Source organism: Lucilia sericata, unplaced genomic scaffold (genome assembly GCF_015586225.1).
Source record: "Lucilia sericata isolate MDLA Ls3-8-SP2 unplaced genomic scaffold, ASM1558622v1 Contig000748F_arrow, whole genome shotgun sequence".
Classification (NCBI taxonomy): domain Eukaryota; kingdom Metazoa; phylum Arthropoda; class Insecta; order Diptera; family Calliphoridae; genus Lucilia; species Lucilia sericata.
In genome coordinates this window covers 105,869-120,827 of record NW_023994745.1, presented here as the reverse complement: position 1 = coordinate 120,827, position 14,959 = coordinate 105,869, and positions in this window count along the sequence as shown.

Here is a 14,959-nt window from a genome sequence, read left to right as displayed (position 1 = left end):
TGCAATAACAATGCTTTAAAATGATGCATAAATGACTGTCATAGCATGAAAACTGTCAATGTTATTTGCATCCATATCGGAACCTCAAACTACCGCGTTTTTAAACATGGAACAATAATTCTACCGATCCATCAAATTGACCATTTTTTAGACGAACACATTATGCCACAAATGATATACCAAATTAAAGTACAATCGTAATGCTTTAAAATGATGCATAAATGACTGTCATAGCATGAAAACTGTCAAAGTTATTCACAACCATATCGGAACCTCAAATTACCGCGTTTTTAAACCTGGGAAAATAATTCTACCGATCTATCCAATTGGCCATTTTCTAAAAATACATTATGCAATAAATCATATACCAAAACAAATGGCAACTATAATGCAATAAAAAGATGTATAAACGACTGTTATAACATGAAAACTTTAAAGGTTATTTGCAACCATATCGGAGCCTTAAATTACCGAATTTTTAAACCTGTACCAATAAATATACCGATCTATCCAATTTTTGTAAAAATTCGTTATGCCACAAATTATACACCAAAACAAAGTGCAACTGTAATGCTTTAAAATGATGCATAAATGACTGTCATAGCATGAAAACTGTCAAAGTTATTCACAACCATATCGGAACCTCAAATTACCGCGTTTTTAAACCTGGGAAAATAATTCTACCGATCTATCCAATTGGCCGTTTTCTAAAAATACATTATGCAATAAATTATATACCAAAACAAATGGCAATTTTAATGCTTTAAAATGGTGCATAAACGACTGTCCTAGCACGAAAACTGCCAAAGTTAATTGCAACCATATCGGAACCTCAGATTACAGCGTTTATTAAACATAGAACAATAATTCTACCGATCTATCAAATTGACCAATTTGTAAAAACACACATTATGCTACAAATGATATACCATATTAAAGTGCAATCATAATGTTTTAAAATGATGCATAAATGACTGTCATAGCGTGAAAACTGTCAATGTTATTTGCAGCCATATCGGAACCTCAAATTACCGCGTTTTTAAAGCTGTGAAAATAATTCTACCGATCTATCCAATTGGCCATTTTCTAAAAATATATTATGCAATAAATTATATACCAAAACAAATGGCAACTATAATGCAATAAAAAGATATATAAACGACTGCTATAACATGAAAACTATAAAAGATATTTGCAACCATATCGGAGCCTTAAATTACCGCATTTCTAAACCTGTACCAATAAATATACCGATCTATCCAATTTTTGTAAAAATTCATTATGCCACAAATTATACACCAAAACAAAGTGCAAATGTAATGCTTTAAAATGATGCATAAACGATTGTTGGCATGAAAACTGTCAAAGTTATTTGCAACCATAACGGAACCTCAAATCATAGCGTTTTTAAACATAGAACAACAATTCTACCGATCCATCAAATTTACAATTTTTTAGAAGAACACATTTTGCCACAAGTGATATACCAAGTTAAAGTACAATCGTAATGCATTAAAATGATGCATAAATGATGGTCATAGCATGAAAACTGTCAAAGTTATTCGCAACCATATCGGAACCTCAAATTACAGCCTTTTTAAACCTGGGAAAATAATTCTACCGATCTATCCAATTGGCCATTTTCTAAAAATACATTATGCAATAAATTATATACCAAAACAAATGGCAATTTTAATGCATAAACGACTGTCCTAGCACGAAAACTGCCAAAGTTAATTGCAACCATATCGGAACCTCAGATTACTGCGTTTATTAAACATAGAACAATAATTCTACCGATCTATCAAATTGACCAATTTGTAAAAACACACATTATGCTACAAATGATATACCATATTAAAGTGCAATCATAATGCTTTAAAATGATGCATAAATGACTGTCATAGCATGAAAACTGTCAATGTTATTTGCAACCATATCGGAACCTCAAATTACCGCGTTTTTAAACATAGAACAATAATTCTACCGATCCATCAAATTGACCATTTTTTAGACGAACACATTATGCCACAAATGATATACCAAATTAAAGTGCAATCATAATGCTTTAAAATGATGTATAAATGACTGTCATAGCATGAAAACTGTCAAAGTTATTCACAACCATATCGGAACCTTAAATTACCGCCTTTTTAAACCTGGGAAAATAATTCTATCGATCTATCCAATTGGCCATTTTCTAAAAATACATTATGCAATAAATTATATACCAAAACGAATGGCAACTATAATAAACTATAAAACTATAAAATTTATTTGCAACCATATCGGAGCCTTAAATTACCGCATTTTTAAACATGTACCAATAAATATACCGATCTATCCAATTTTTGTAAAAATTCATTATGCCACAAATTATACACCAAAACAAAGTTCAACTGTAATGCTTTAAAATAATGCATAAATGACTGTCATAGCATGAAAACTGTCAAAGTTATTCACAACCATATCGGAACCTCAAATTACCGCGTTTTTAAACCTGGGAAAATAATTCTACCGATTTATCTAATTGGCCATTTTCTAAAAATACATTATTCAATAAATTATACACCAAAACAAATGGCAATTTTAATGCATAAACGACTGTCCTAGCACAAAAACTGCCAAAGTTAATTGCAACCATATCGGAACCTCAGATTACTGCGTTTATTAAACATAGAACAATAATTCTACCGATCTATCAAATTGACCAATTTGTAAAAACACACATTATGCTACAAATGATATACCATATTAAAGTGCAATCATAATGCTTTAAAATGATGCATAAATGACTGTCATAGCATGAAAACTGTCAATGTTATTTGCAACCATATCGCAACCTCAAATTACCGCGTTTTTAAACATAGAACAATAATTCTACCGATCTATCCAATTGGCCATTTTCTAAAAATACATTATGCAATAAATTATATACCAAAACAGATGGCAACTATAATGCAATAAAAAGATGTATAAACGACTGTTATAACATGAAAACTATAAAATTTATTTGCAACCATATCGGAGCCTTAAATTACCGCATTTTTAAACCTGTACCAATAAATATACCGATCTATCCAATTTTTGTAAAAACTCATTATGCCAAAAATTATACACCAAAACAAAGTGCAACTGTAATGCTTTAAAATGATGCATAAATGACTGTCATAGCATGAAAACTGTCAAAGTTATTCACAACCATATCGGAACCTCAAATTACCGCGTTTTTAAACCTGGGAAAATAATTCTACCGATCTATCCAATTGGCCATTTTCTAAAAATACATTATGCAATAAATTATATACCAAAACAAATGGCAATTTTAATGCTTTAAAATGGTGCATAAACGACTGTCCTAGCACGAAAACTGCCAAAGTTAATTGCAACCATATCGGAACCTCAGATTACAGCGTTTATTAAACATAGAACAATAATTCTACCGATATCCCAAATTGACCAATTAGTAAAAACACACATTATGCTACAAATTATATACCATATTAAAGTGCAATCACAATGCTTTAAAATGATGCATAAATGACTGTCATAGCATGAAAACTGTCAATGTTATTTGCAACCATATCGGAACCTCAAATTACCGCCTTTTTAAAGCTGTGAAAATAATTCTACCGATCTATCCAATTGGCCATTTTCAAACATTTATTATGGAGTAAATTATATACCAAAGCAAATGGCAACTTTAATGCAATAAAAAGATATATAAACGACTGTTATAACATGGAAACTATAAAAGATATTTGCAACCATATCGGAGCCTTAAATTACCGCATTTCTAAACCTGTACCAATAAATATACCGATCTATCCAATTTTTGTAAAAATTCATTATGCCACAAATTATACACCAAAACAAAGTGCAACTGTAATGCTTTAAAATGATGCATAAACGATTGTCCTGGCATGAAAACTGTCAATGTTATTTGCAACCATATCGGAACCTCAAATTATCGCGTTTTTAAACATAGAACAATAATTCTACCGATCCATCAAATTGACCATTTTTTAGACGAACACATTATGCCACAAATGATATACCAAATTAAAGTGCAATCATAATTCTTTAAAATGATGCATAAATGACTGTCATAGCATGAAAACTGTCAAAGTTATTCACAACCATATCGGAACCTCAAATTACCGCCTTTTTAAACCTGGGAAAATAATTCTATCGATCTATCCAATTGGCCATTTTCTAAAAATACAGTATGCAATAAATTATATACCAAAACAAATGGCAACTATAATGCAATAAAAATATGTATAAACGACTGTTATAACATGAAAACTATAAAAGTTATTTGCAACCATATCGGAGCCTTAAATTACCGCATTTTTAAACCTGTACCAATAAATATACCGATCTATCCAATTTTTGTAAAAATTCATTATGCCACAAATTATACACCAAAACAAAGTGCAACTGTAATGCTTTAAAATGATGCATAAATGACTGTCATAGCATGAAAACTGTCAAAGTTATTCACAACCATATCGGAACCTCAAATTACCGCGTTTTTAAACCTGGGAAAATAATTCTACCGATCTATCCAATTGGCCATTTTCTAAAAATACATTATGCAATAAATTATATACCAAAACAAATGGCAATTTTAATGCATAAACGACTGTCCTAGCACGAAAACTGCCAAAGTTAATTGCAACCATATCGGAACCTCACATTACTGCGTTTATTAAACATAGAACAATAATTCTACCGATCTATCAAATTGACCAATTTGTAAAAACACACATTATGCTACAAATGATATACCATATTAAAGTGCAATCATAATGCCTTTAAAATGATGCATAAATGACTGTCATAGCATGAAAACTGTCAATGTTATTTGCAACCATATCGGAACCTCAAATTACCGCGTTTTTAAACAAAGAACAATAATTCTACCGATCTATCCAATTGGCCATTTTCTAAAAATACATTATGCAATAAATTATATACCAAAACAAATGGCAACTATAATGCAATAAAAAGATGTATAAACGACTGTTATAACATGAAAACTATAAAATTTATTTGCAACCATATCGGAGCCTTAAATTACCGCATTTTTAAACCTGTACCAATAAATATACCGATCTATCCAATTTTTGTAAAAACTCATTATGCCAAAAATTATACACCAAAACAAAGTGCAACTGTAATGCTTTAAAATGATGCATAAATGACTGTCATAGCATGAAAACTGTCAAAGTTATTCACAACCATATCGGAACCTCAAATTACCGCGTTTTTAAACAAAGAACAATAATTCTACCGATCTATCCAATTGGCCATTTTCTAAAAATACATTATGCAATAAATTATATACCAAAACAAATGGCAATTTTAATGCTTTAAAATGGTGCATAAACGACTGTCCTAGCACGAAAACTGCCAAAGTTAATTGCAACCATATCGGAACCTCAGATTACAGCGTTTATTAAACATAGAACAATAATTCTACCGATATCCCAAATTGACCAATTAGTAAAAACACACATTATGCTACAAATTATATACCATATTAAAGTGCAATCACAATGCTTTAAAATGATGCATAAATGACTGTCATAGCATGAAAACTGTCAATGTTATTTGCAACCATATCGGAACCTCAAATTACCGCCTTTTTAAAGCTGTGAAAATAATTCTACCGATCTATCCAATTGGCCATTTTCAAACATTTATTATGGAATAAATTATATACCAAAGCAAATGGCAACTATAATGCAATAAAAAGATATATAAACGACTGTTATAACATGGAAACTATAAAAGATATTTGCAACCATATCGGAGCCTTAAATTACCGCATTTCTAAACCTGTACCAATAAATATACCGATCTATCCAATTTTTGTAAAAATTCATTATGCCACAAATTATACACCAAAACAAAGTGCAACTGTAATGCTTTAAAATGATGCATAAACGATTGTTCTGGCATGAAAACTGTCAATGTTATTTGCAACCATATCGGAACCTCAAATTATCGCGTTTTTAAACATAGAACAATAATTCTACCGATCCATCAAATTGACCATTTTTTAGACGAACACATTATGCCACAAATGATATACCAAATTAAAGTGCAATCATAATTCTTTAAAATGATGCATAAATGACTGTCATAGCATGAAAACTGTCAAAGTTATTCACAACCATATCGGAACCTCAAATTACCGCCTTTTTAAACCTGGGAAAATAATTCTATCGATCTATCCAATTGGCCATTTTCTAAAAATACAGTATGCAATAAATTATATACCAAAACAAATGGCAACTATAATGCAATAAAAATATGTATAAACGACTGTTATAACATGAAAACTATAAAAGTTATTTGCAACCATATCGGAGCCTTAGATTACCGCATTTTTAAACCTGTACCAATAAATATACCGATCTATCCAATTTTTGTAAAAATTCATTATGCCACAAATTATACACCAAAACAAAGTGCAACTGTAATGCTTTAAAATGATGCATAAATGACTGTCATAGCATGAAAACTGTCAAAGTTATTCACAACCATATCGGAACCTCAAATTACCGCGTTTTTAAACCTGGGAAAATAATTCTACCGATCTATCCAATTGGCCATTTTCTAAAAATATATTATGCAATAAATTATATACCAAAACAAATGGCAACTATAATGCAATAAAAAGATATATAAACGACTGCTATAACATGAAAACTATAAAAGATATTTGCAACCATATCGGAGCCTTAAATTACCGCATTTCTAAAACTATACCAATAAATATCTATCCAATTTTTGTAAAAATTCATTATGCCACAAATTATACACCAAAACAAAGTGCAAATGTGATGCTTTAAAATGATACATAAACGATTGTCCTGGCATGAAAACTGTCAAAGTTATTTGCAACCATAACGGAAGCTCAAATTACCGCGTTTTTAAACATAGAACAATAATTCTACCGATCCATCAAATTGACCATTTTTTTGACGAACACATTATGCTACAAATGATATACCAAATTAAAGTACAATCATAATGCTTTAAAATGATGCATAAATGACTGTCATAGCATGAAAACTGTCAAAGTTATTCACAACCATATCGGAACCTCAAATTACCGCCTTTTTAAAGCTGTGAAAATAATTCTACCGATCTATCCAATTGGCCATTTTCTAAAAATACATTATGCAATAAATTATATACCAAAACAAATGGCAATTTTAATGCATAAACGACTGTCCTAGCACGAAAACTGCCAAAGTTAATTGCAACCATATCAGAACCTCAGATTACTGCGTTTATTAAACATAGAACAATAATTCTACCGATCTATCAAATTGACCAATTTGTAAAAACACACATTATGCTACAAATGATATACCATATTAAAGTGCAATCATAATGCTTTAGAATGATGCATAAATGACTGTCATAGCATGAAAACTGTCAATGTTATTTGCAACCATATCGGAACCTCAAATTACCGCGTTTTTAAACATATAACAATAATTTTACCGATCCATCAAATTTACCATTTTTTAGACGAACACATTATGCCACAAATGATATACCAAATTGAAGTGCAATCATAATGCTTTAAAATGATGTATAAATGACTGTCATAGCATGAAAACTGTCAAAGTTATTCACAACCATATCGGAACCTCAAATTACCGCCTTTTTAAACCTGGGAAAATAATTCTATCGATCTATCCAATTGGCCATTTTCTAAAAATACATTATGTAATAAATTATATACCAAAACAAATGGCAACTATAATGCAATAAAAAGATGTATAAACGACTGTTATAACATGAAAACTATAAAATTTATTTGCAACCATATCGGAGCCTTAAATTACCGCATTTTTAAACCTGTACCAATAAATATACCGATCTATCCAATTTTTGTAAAAATTCGTTATGCCACAAATTATACACCAAAACAAAGTGCAACTGTAATGCTTTAAAATGATGCATAAACGATTGTCCTGGCATGAAAACTGTCAAAGTTATTTGCAACCATATCCGAACCTCAAATCATAGCGTTTTTAAACATAGAACAACAATTCTACCGATCCATCGAATTTACAATTTTTTAGAAGAACACATTTTGCCACAAATGATATACCAAGTTAAAGTACAATCGTAATGCATTAAAGTGATGCATAAATTATTGTCATAGCATGAAAACTGTCAAAGTTATTCGCAACCATATCGGAACCTCAAACTACCGCGTTTTTAAACATAGAACAATAATTCTACCGATCCATCAAATTGACCATTTTTTAGACGAACACATTATGCTACAAATGATATGCCAAATTAAAGTACAATCATAATGCTTTAAAATGATGCATAAATGACTGTCATAGCATGAAAACTGTCAAAGTTATTCACAACCATATCGGAACCTCAAATTACCGCCTTTTTAAACCTGGGAAAATAATTCTACCGATCTATCCAATTGGCCATTTTCTAAAAATACATTATGCAATAAATTATATACCAAAACAAATGGCAATTTTAATGCTTTAAAATGGTGCATAAACGACTGTCCTAGCACGAAAACTGCCAAAGTTAATTGCAACCATATCGGAACCTCAGATTACAGCGTTTATTAAACATAGAACAATAATTCTACCGATATCCCAAATTGACCAATTAGTAAAAACACACATTATGCTACAAATTATATACCATATTAAAGTGCAATCACAATGCTTTAAAATGATGCATAAATGACTGTCATAGCATGAAAACTGTCAATGTTATTTGCAACCATATCGGAACCTCAAATTACCGCCTTTTTAAAGCTGTGAAAATAATTCTACCGATCTATCCAATTGGCCATTTTCAAACATTTATTATGGAATAAATTATATACCAAAGCAAATGGCAACTTTAATGCAATAAAAAGATATCTAAACGACTGTTATAACATGGAAACTATAAAAGATATTTGCAACCATATCGGAGCCTTAAATTACCGCATTTCTAAACCTGTACCAATAAATATACCGATCTATCCAATTTTTGTAAAAATTCATTATGCCACAAATTATACACCAAAACAAAGTGCAACTGTAATGCTTTAAAATGATGCATAAACGATTGTCCTGGCATGAAAACTGTCAATGTTATTTGCAACCATATCGGAACCTCAAATTATCGCGTTTTTAAACATAGAACAATAATTCTACCGATCCATCAAATTGACCATTTTTTAGACGAACACATTATGCCACAAATGATATACCAAATTAAAGTGCAATCATAATTCTTTAAAATGATGCATAAATGACTGTCATAGCATGAAAACTGTCAAAGTTATTCACAACCATATCGGAACCTCAAATTACCGCCTTTTTAAACCTGGGAAAATAATTCTATCGATCTATCCAATTGGCCATTTTCTAAAAATACAGTATGCAATAAATTATATACCAAAACAAATGGCAACTATAATGCAATAAAAATATGTATAAACGACTGTTATAACATGAAAACTATAAAAGTTATTTGCAACCATATCGGAGCCTTAAATTACCGCATTTTTAAACCTGTACCAATAAATATACCGATCTATCCAATTTTTGTAAAAATTCATTATGCCACAAATTATACACCAAAACAAAGTGCAACTGTAATGCTTTAAAATGATGCATAAATGACTGTCATAGCATGAAAACTGTCAAAGTTATTCACAACCATATCGGAACCTCAAATTACCGCGTTTTTAAACCTGGGAAAATAATTCTACCGATCTATCCAATTGGCCATTTTCTAAAAATACATTATGCAATAAATTATATACCAAAACAAATGGCAATTTTAATGCATAAACGACTGTCCTAGCACGAAAACTGCCAAAGTTAATTGCAACCATATCGGAACCTCAGATTACTGCGTTTATTAAACATAGAACAATAATTCTACCGATCTATCAAATTGACCAATTTGTAAAAACACACATTATGCTACAAATGATATACCATATTAAAGTGCAATCATAATGCTTTAAAATGATGCATAAATGACTGTCATAGCATGAAAACTGTCAATGTTATTTGCAACCATATCGGAACCTCAAATTACCGCGTTTTTAAACAAAGAACAATAATTCTACCGATCTATCCAATTGGCCATTTTCTAAAAATACATTATGCAATAAATTATATACCAAAACAAATGGCAACTATAATGCAATAAAAAGATGTATAACGACTGTTATAACATGAAAACTATAAAATTTATTTGCAACCATATCGGAGCCTTAAATTACCGCATTTTTAAACCTGTACCAATAAATATACCGATCTATCCAATTTTTGTAAAAACTCATTATGCCAAAAATTATACACCAAAACAAAGTGCAACTGTAATGCTTTAAAATGATGCATAAATGACTGTCATAGCATGAAAACTGTCAAAGTTATTCACAACCATATCGGAACCTCAAATTACCGCGTTTTTAAACCTGGGAAAATAATTCTACCGATCTATCCAATTGGCCATTTTCTAAAAATACATTATGCAATAAATTATATACCAAAACAAATGGCAATTTTAATGCTTTAAAATGGTGCATAAACGACTGTCCTAGCACGAAAACTGCCAAAGTTAATTGCAACCATATCGGAACCTCAGATTACAGCGTTTATTAAACATAGAACAATAATTCTACCGATATCCCAAATTGACCAATTAGTAAAAACACACATTATGCTACAAATTATATACCATATTAAAGTGCAATCACAATGCTTTAAAATGATGCATAAATGACTGTCATAGCATGAAAACTGTCAATGTTATTTGCAACCATATCGGAACCTCAAATTACCGCCTTTTTAAAGCTGTGAAAATAATTCTACCGATCTATCCAATTGGCCATTTTCAAACATTATTATGGAATAAATTATATACCAAAGCAAATGGCAACTATAATGCAATAAAAAGATATATAAACGACTGTTATAACATGGAAACTATAAAAGATATTTGCAACCATATCGGAGCCTTAAATTACCGCATTTCTAAACCTGTACCAATAAATATACCGATCTATCCAATTTTTGTAAAAATTCATTATGCCACAAATTATACACCAAAACAAAGTGCAACTGTAATGCTTTAAAATGATGCATAAACGATTGTTCTGGCATGAAAACTGTCAATGTTATTTGCAACCATATCGGAACCTCAAATTATCGCGTTTTTAAACATAGAACAATAATTCTACCGATCCATCAAATTGACCATTTTTTAGACGAACACATTATGCCACAAATGATATACCAAATTAAAGTGCAATCATAATTCTTTAAAATGATGCATAAATGACTGTCATAGCATGAAAACTGTCAAAGTTATTCACAACCATATCGGAACCTCAAATTACCGCCTTTTTAAACCTGGGAAAATAATTCTATCGATCTATCCAATTGGCCATTTTCTAAAAATACAGTATGCAATAAATTATATACCAAAACAAATGGCAACTATAATGCAATAAAAATATGTATAAACGACTGTTATAACATGAAAACTATAAAAGTTATTTGCAACCATATCGGAGCCTTAGATTACCGCATTTTTAAACCTGTACCAATAAATATACCGATCTATCCAATTTTTGTAAAAATTCATTATGCCACAAATTATACACCAAAACAAAGTGCAACTGTAATGCTTTAAAATGATGCATAAATGACTGTCATAGCATGAAAACTGTCAAAGTTATTCACAACCATATCGGAACCTCAAATTACCGCGTTTTTAAACCTGGGAAAATAATTCTACCGATCTATCCAATTGGCCATTTTCTAAAAATATATTATGCAATAAATTATATACCAAAACAAATGGCAATTTTAATGCATAAACGACTGTCCTAGCACGAAAACTGCCAAAGTTAATTGCAACCATATCAGAACCTCAGATTACTGCGTTTATTAAACATAGAACAATAATTCTACCGATCTATCAAATTGACCAATTTGTAAAAACACACATTATGCTACAAATGATATACCATATTAAAGTGCAATCATAATGCTTTAGAATGATGCATAAATGACTGTCATAGCATGAAAACTGTCAATGTTATTTGCAACCATATCGGAACCTCAAATTACCGCGTTTTTAAACCTGGGAAAATAATTCTATCGATCTATCCAATTGGCCATTTTCTAAAAATACATTATGCAATAAATTATATACCAAAACAAATGGCAATTTTAATGCATAAACGACTGTCCTAGCACGAAAACTGCCAAAGTTAATTGCAACCATATCAGAACCTCAGATTACTGCGTTTATTAAACATAGAACAATAATTCTACCGATCTATCAAATTGACCAATTTGTAAAAACACACATTATGCTACAAATGATATACCATATTAAAGTGCAATCATAATGCTTTAGAATGATGCATAAATGACTGTCATAGCATGAAAACTGTCAATGTTATTTGCAACCATATCGGAACCTCAAATTACCGCGTTTTTAAACATATAACAATAATTTTACCGATCCATCAAATTTACCATTTTTTAGACGAACACATTATGCCACAAATGATATACCAAATTGAAGTGCAATCATAATGCTTTAAAATGATATAAATGACTGTCATAGCATGAAAACTGTCAAAGTTATTCACAACCATATCGGAACCTCAAATTACCGCCTTTTTAAACCTGGGAAAATAATTCTATCGATCTATCCAATTGGCCATTTTCTAAAAATACATTATGTAATAAATTATATACCAAAACAAATGGCAACTATAATGCAATAAAAAGATGTATAAACGACTGTTATAACATGAAAACTATAAAATTTATTTGCAACCATATCGGAGCCTTAAATTACCGCATTTTTAAACCTGTACCAATAAATATACCGATCTATCCAATTTTTGTAAAAATTCGTTATGCCACAAATTATACACCAAAACAAAGTGCAACTGTAATGCTTTAAAATGATGCATAAACGATTGTCCTGGCATGAAAACTGTCAAAGTTATTTGCAACCATATCCGAACCTCAAATCATAGCGTTTTTAAACATAGAACAACAATTCTACCGATCCATCGAATTTACAATTTTTTAGAAGAACACATTTTGCCACAAATGATATACCAAGTTAAAGTACAATCGTAATGCATTAAAGTGATGCATAAATTATTGTCATAGCATGAAAACTGTCAAAGTTATTCGCAACCATATCGGAACCTCAAACTACCGCGTTTTTAAACATAGAACAATAATTCTACCGATCTATCAAATTGACCAATTTGTAAAAACACACATTATGCTACAAATGATATACCATATTAAAGTGCAATCATAATGCTTTAAAATGATGCATAAATGACTGTCATAGCATGAAAACTGTCAATGTTATTTGCAACCATATCGGAACCTCAAATTATCGCGTTTTTAAACCTGGGAAAATAATTCTATCGATCCATCCAATTGGCCATTTTCTAAAAATACATTATGCAATAAATTATATACCAAAACAAATGGCAACTATAATGCAATAAAAAGATGTGTAAACGACTGTTATAACATGAAAACTATAAAATTTATTTGCAACCATATCGGAGCCTTTAATTACCGCATTTTTAAACCTGTACCAATAAATATACCGATCTATCCAATTTTTGTAAAAATTCATTATGCCACAAATTATACATCAAAACAAAGTGCAACTGTAATGCTTTAAAATGATGCATAAACGATTGTCCTGGCATGAAAACTGTCAAAGTTATTTGCAACCATATCGGAACCTCAAATCATAGCGTTTTTAAACATAGAACAACAATTCTACCGATCCATCGAATTTACAATTTTTTAGAAGAACACATTTTGCCACAAATGATATACCAAGTTAAAGTACAATCGTAATGCATTAAAGTGATGCATAAATTATTGTCATAGCATGAAAACTGTCAAAGTTATTCGCAACCATATCGGAACCTCAAATTACCGCCTTTTTAAACCTGGGAAAATAATTCTACCGATCTATCCAATTGGCCATTTTCTAAAAATACATTATGCAATAAATTATAAACCAAAACAAATGGCAATTTTAATGCTTTAAAATGGTGCATAAATGACTGTCCTATCACGAAAACTGCCAAAGTTAATTGCAACCATATCGGAACCTCAGATTACAGCGTTTATTAAACATAGAACAATAATTCTACCGATCTATCAAATTGACCAATTTGTAAAAACACACATTATGCTACAAATGATATACCATATTAAAGTGCAATCATAATGCTTTAAAATGATGCATAAATGACTGTCATAGCATGAAAACTGTCAATGTTATTTGCAACCATATCGGAACCTCAAATTATCGCGTTTTTAAACATTGAACAATAATTCTACCGATCCATCAAATTGACCATTTTTTAGACGAACACATTATGCCACAAATGATATACCAAATTAAAGTGCAATCATAATGCTTTAAAATGATGCATAAATGACTGTCATAGCATGAAAACTGTCAAAGTTATTCACAACCATATCGGAACCTCAAATTACCGCCTTTTTAAACCTGGGAAAATAATTCTATCGATCTATCCAATTGGCCATTTTCTAAAAATATATTATGCAATAAATTATATACCAAAACAAATGGCAACTATAATGCAATAAAAAGATATATAAACGACTGCTATAACATGAAAACTATAAAAGATATTTGCAACCATATCGGAGCCTTAAATTACCGCATTTCTAAACATATACCAATAAATATCTATCCAATTTTTGTGAACCTCAAATTACCGCCTTTTTAAAGCTGTGAAAATAATTCTACCGATCTATCTAAACTATTGCCCTAGCATGAAAACTGTCAAAGTTATTTGCAACCATGTCGGAACCCCAAATTACCGCGTTTTTAAACATAGAACAAT